Here is a 6,588-nt window from a genome sequence, read left to right as displayed (position 1 = left end):
GCAGCTGGTTTAGAACAAACTGTGCCCCTAAAAGTGCAAATACCTGCCTGGGCTGTTTTGCTCTAAATTGAAACTTGGAGCAAAACAGAACAGTCTCACAAATGTAAACTAGGGCCCCGAGCCCCTAATGAATCTAGAACATTTTAGGCCCTTGTTACACTTTGAATCAAACGTGAAATACACCATGCTCCCCAGAAAATGGGTCTGTGTTTGCAGCTTTTCCACAAGGTGTCAGTATGGTACCACATTCCTCCTTCAAGTCAAGCCCTGTGTGTCAGAGCCAGTACAATAATGCCCACTGTCTGCTATGATCCCTGAGAGTTTTCTGTGAAACCTGAGAATGAGGTTAGTATCCCAGTCCTTCCAGTCTGAAATAGCCGTGATGAATGACTACAGTCTTCCAAAGCACACCAGTAGCTGCTGAATGTTTCTTTTTTCTTTCCACAGTTGACATTCGCAGAGTTTTAGGGGCAATTCATGGCTCTGGTTGTTTCTCAGTGACTTCTGTTTAAAGCACTATGTGTTTTGGACACTGTATATTAATTTATGTCAAACCTGGAAAGCATCTGTGACACTGACTGAGGGTTTTCTTCTTAAGTGGAAACCGGGCTGTCACAGATTAACCTTTCTCTGAGGGCCTCCTCTTCATGAAATAATGGATGCAGTTTTGACAGTGAACCAGATGAGGGTGCTGCTTCATTCATCCTCTTTTATCCCCTGCTGAAACCCCCCCTGTATAATCACAGCAGGGGAAAATAAATGCTGTGACATAAGGCTGTTTAATCCCTTCTGCTCTGAAAAATGTATTCTGTCACGCAGCAATCTGCTGTCTCTTCCCGTCTACATTTCTACCTCAGTGTTGAGATATAAAATCACTTTTCAGCTTGATATTTCCTCCATGTTTGGATGAACAGCCATATTTTGTTTCTTTGCTGTGTGGTCTTTATGGGTTAAGGGATGCATTACAACTTAGTTTCTCTTTTCTTTTTCCCTTATATCTGTTACATGCAAATAAATTAAAAGCAGTGTGTGAATAGAAAATGCAAGAATTGTAATAGCTCAGTTGGTTATTCTGTTGTTTATTGAATTGATAGGGATCTTTTACTGTATTCCTCTTAGTGCAAAATGCCTCTTCCTGCATGCTCTCTGCTGCTCGCACTGAACATCATGTTCAGGCCACAAGCTGCAGCCTGTCATAATCGGAGCCCTAGAGGGTCTTCATACCAACCAGAATTGTCACTCAGGTAATCAACATGTACCTGTCTGCCATAATGGCAGAGATGTTTAGAGTATTTTCTTTATATGGAATCACCAAAATGTGGTACAAATCCTGTGAAACTGAGACAGTTATTACCTGGGTGTACAGGTTGTGCAAATGCATCCTAGGATGCCTAAGATGTTGCAAACACAACTTTGTGACCCTTCCTCTTAGTATATGTAAAGTTGCTACTTTACAGTGTTAAATGTACTCCATGTGTCTCCCCCTACGTCCCCCCTCTCCCCCTCTCCCACAGTCTCTCTATATCTCTATCGCTCTCTCTTTTCTCCTCCTTTACTCTCACTCTTTAACCCCAACTGCTCAAGGCAGACAGCCATCCTTCAGGAGTCTGGGTCTGCTCCAGGTTTCTGTTGTTAAAGGGAAGTTTTTCCTCACCACTATCACCAGTCACAAGTGTTTGCTCCTTGGGGATTCTGTTGGGTTTCTGTAAATTTGATTTGATTTTGATTTGATTTGATAAAGCACTTTGTGACTCTGTCTGTGAAAAGTGCTCTATGAATAAAATTTACTTACTTACTTATATTCTGGGTAACACTTTCGGAGACGGTGCATCTTTTCAACATTAAGTAGTTGCTTATTACATTCTATACATTCTTGTGCTATATTGGTTCTTTAAAGCAGTTATTTATACTACTAGTCCATTAACAGTTTGCTGCAATGTCCTCCTAATTAATATTGATAGTAATTAAGGACATTGTATGTTGTTTAAGATAGTATGCTTTAGACATAATAGGCCTTATGACGTGGTACAGCAAGGTTGATTGTGAACTTCCTTAACATCAATAAGTAATAATTAAGAGGTTATTGAGAGAAAACCATCAGTACATGAACCAGTAGTTGTAGAATATGCTCATGAAGGAATTGTTAAGATGTATTCATTAAGTGTGATTATATTCCAGTGTAATATCATTGGAGGAAGGATATTTCTGATCATGTATTGAAATCCCTTGTTAAATCACCACCTCTGCAGATTGCAAACCCTATCGCCCCTCACTGTGTACTTCATTTTAAGCTTTTGTTGAAGCTCTTTCAGTTTTCACCCTACTTTGCTTCTTCTGCATCAGAAAAGAAAGAGGGAGGAGAGGACGAGGCTATCTGTCTCTCCACAGTCCTGACCTCCAGAAGTCCAGCAACCTGAGATCCTCAATGAAATATTTAAAGCTTCTGTTTTATCCGCAGTGCGTTGGTCAAGACAAACTGCGGGCCTCCATGACGTAATGCCAAAGCTATACACCAGCTTTCTGATTGGACCGTGGTGAGCAGGGTGGTCAGGTGACCTGTGCCACTGTGGCCTTTTAAGGCATTATGATGCCCTGAGGCTCCACATTAGACTCACAAGCTGCAGCTTATGATCAATCACTGTTGGCCTTGGTATTTTCCATACAAAAGCTTTTAGCTCTACAAACCTGTGTTATAGTATATCCTTTATGCTGCAGGAGCTCAGGTTAAATAAGAGTGTAACTGCCACATTTCCCATTAGGCTTTACTTTGTTTCATTATTTCATCACTCATCAAACTCCTAGTCAGTAGAAGAAGCACCTATTTGTGTAATTATACATGTGGAATATTTGGCACAGAACCCCTGTATAGCGTCAACATAACCATAACATTAACATCCACTAGTTTTATACATAACTGAGGATATCTAAGATGTGTTTCTGTGTGTTTTAAATTGACTTTTTAGTGAATTCCGATCACATCTCTAGTTTCCTATTTGTTATTATTAAATTTCCTTGTTTTACCCTCCCAACTGTTGGAAATCAAACAGCTCATCCCGTCTGAGATGCCAACCAGCCACAGTAAACCACCATTACAGGCTGTTGTACTGGGTTTCTCTGGCTGGGACTGGATATCAGGCATTGGGCTCTCTTATGTTACAAGATCTGTTTCACTGGCACACTTTGGGGGGGTGGCTGAGGATGAAGATGAGGTGGTATTGCAGCATCAGCAGCAGCAGCAATATAATGATCCCTGGGTCTTTACTAATAGATGAGCCACTGATTAACATGCCCCCACCCACCACAGAGCCCATGGATACAGTATGGATACAATCACAATGAGGTCTGCTGAATTATTATCAGCCAAGAAAGTTAATATCAATAAAATACGGTTGTCTTTCCTGAACTTTCCTGCTCCGACAACACTTCTTTGACAAAACAGTTTTCATTCATCTATGTTTTTTGTTCCCTATCTTTATCATGTTCTAAATTCCTGAGTGATGATGCTGCATCTGTGAGGGCCCCAAATAATCCCTTGCTCAGTAATCCTCTGCAGAAGTAAGGCCACTATTGGATGAAATATGCAATTTCACAGCAAATGAGTTATGAAATAAAAACTGTGCACATAAATTCATAATTATCAATATCTTAATAAATCTTTTTAAAATCAATGTAAATGAATGTATTTTAATCACATCCATTGTTGTTGTTTTCTCAATAATAATAATAATAATAATAATAATAATAATAATAATAAAAATAATAATAATAATAATAATGTAATTTGTAATTAATCTGCTTTGGCATTCAATTGACGTTCAAGTCAGCTACTTTTGCATTTTTTATTTTTAATTTTAGATTTTATATTATTAATATTAGATGCAGAATGCGCATACAACTGTTAACTTTCCAAAGCTCCGTCTTGCGCCCGTCACAAATTATTCTCTATTGTTGCCCTGAAGTTTTCTTTCTGAGCAGCAGACTTAATCTTGCCACATTATTATTTCATCCGGTGTCCTGTCACACAGTCTGGGGCTCTTCATTGGAGATCTGAGGCGCACAAACGCGTCGCGTCCATCCGATCCGTCCGCTGGCACCTGTTTCATCTGCGTGTGTTAAATATTCATTGAGGCCTACTCATCTCCCATACACGCCCGCCTCTTACACAGATGATCCTCGGCTCCAGTTTCACCTTTTCCAGGTGGAAACCACGTCAAAGCTTGGAGAGCCTTTGGGTTCCGGCTCTCCAACGCTGAGCACCAACGACGAGTCATCGCAGATTGATTTCACTGTCGCTATTCACTCTGAAAGGAGTGTAACCGAACCCAGTCCCATCACCTCTAAATATTAGACGAGTTTTGTCCACATAGTTATCTTCCTAATTATCAACAGCAGGTAAACGGACTCTGGCTGGCCATCGGAGAGGAGCTTGGGTAGAACTTCTCCTCATATATTAGGCATCCAAAAGTGAAGTGGTGCAGACCTCACCTGGGACACCTCTGCAAAAGTGTGTTAAGAGTGTTAGGAGAGGATGAGGATCCACCCCGAGACCCCCCAGACCTGCTGCTCTGGACTCCAGGACTTGATCAGCATCCTCTGCCTCAGGTTGTATGGTTTGAACTCACACCTTTACCTACAGGATGATGAAGGATGGGGTTTGGAGTGGTAGGTGGGAACTTGGCATACTATGTTGTAATTATCAGAACACAAATCTGGATTTAACATATTGCAAAGGTATCTGGAGTAAGCACCAGACCAGGCTTTAAATGCTGTATTTGATCATCATTAGCCATCTGGACGTGGTCATTTGATCCTGCAGCCTTTCGACCCAAGAACTGCAACCTCAACAGCATCAGCCGACCAAAACTAATCCAGAGTGGGGGGCTGGGAAGATGTTTGGTTTAATATCTGAATATGCAGGATGGGCTCCACAGTGATGAGCTATACAAGAATTAGTCTGTTTTGTGCTGTTGCTATTTGTTCCCTCAAAGGTCCATGAAGAATTATGGAAATAGTTTTCTTCTACAGCACAGGTGTCAAACATGCGGCCCAGGGGCCAAATCCAGCCCACCAAAGGGTCCAGTCTGGCCCCTGGGATGAATTTGTAAAATGCAAAAATTACACTGAAGATATTAATCATTTTAGTTCAGGTTCCACATACAGAAAAATCTAATCTCAAGTGTGTCGGATCAGTAAAATACTATCAGAATAACCCATAAATACTCACAACTCCAAATTTTTCTTTGTAAATGTAAAAATTTTCATGTCATTTTACTGTATTTACACTAAAACAAACTAGCATTTCACAAAAACACGAATAACTTCCAAAACTAGAAACATTTTCAAGTGTCTGAAGTGTAATTTTAACAATAATCTACCTGTTATTAAATCTGTTGTGTATTTGTTGATCCACTGTGATCTGTAAGTTGTAATTTACACATTCAAATGATAAACTGAGACATAATATTGTTAAAATTGCACTTAGTTTTCTTAAGAAATTTCAGTTTGTTCATGTTATTCACATTGTTTTAAAGGACAGTTGTAGATATAAACATTTTCATCTCAGAATTTTACTTTTTTTGCTCTAAAACATAGAAGAAAGTTTGGAGTTGACATTATTTATATATCATTGTGTTATTAGTTCACTGGTTCGGCCCACTGCAGATCAAATTTGGCTTAATATGGCTTCTGAACTAAAATGAGTTTGACACCCCTGTTCTACAGCATTAGTGTGTGTAAACAGTGAACTACTGACCTCCACATCATTTAACGGGCCTTCAGGCCTCCTGTCTACCTCTGAAGGCCTCCAAAAACCAGCAGCAGCCTTTTGTGACACTTGGACATTTTACAGATGCTGATGTAGATTCATGAGTAAACCTGAAAATCCCAAAGTGGGCCTACAGTACACGACATTATTTTGTACAAGTCAAGGTATGAATTAATCTGAAATATTTTAATAAACCTGTTAAAATGAAAAAATAATGATAATATTAAACATTTGTGCAGATTTCCTATCTTAGTGATGAAGCTGTAAAAATGAAACAGGCCTAAATAAATACTCTAAATAGAGAGGTGGGAGATGTGAAAAGTGTCGTGTCTTTTCTCGCGTTGGGACAGTCTAAAAAAGGGGGTTGGTCCGAATTATTCGTCAGGAAATCGTTTAATCCGGAGAGACAAAACCAATCCTTATCCGCTCAGTCTGCGGCAGTCCCGGGTTAAAACAGCACCGCTTTCACGGCCTCGTCCGTCCACCGGAGGAGAGAGAGAGAGAGAGAGAGAGAGAGAGAGAGAGAGAGAGACCCCTCCAACAGGCCGCACAGCCGGTACGGGAGGCCACGGACACCGGAGGACAGCACAGAGTCAGGCGTGGATTATTGCGTCGGTAGTAGTCCTCCTGATCCACCGAGACCCGCAGTCCAGACCAGACCAGACCAGGTGGAGAGAGAGAGAGAGAGAGAGAGAGAGAGAGAGAGAGAGAGAGAGAGAGAGAGAGAGAGAGAGGATGGAGCTGTTTGCGTCCCGCTTCCAGAGGCTGAAAAAAACCGCCCACTCTTCTGAACACAGATCATCTGCGGTAGGTTGTGCACCCTC

The sequence above is a fragment of the Sphaeramia orbicularis genome, chromosome 12 (genome assembly GCF_902148855.1).
Source record: "Sphaeramia orbicularis chromosome 12, fSphaOr1.1, whole genome shotgun sequence".
NCBI lineage: Eukaryota > Metazoa > Chordata > Actinopteri > Kurtiformes > Apogonidae > Sphaeramia > Sphaeramia orbicularis.
Note: the sequence above shows the minus strand (reverse complement) of the source record.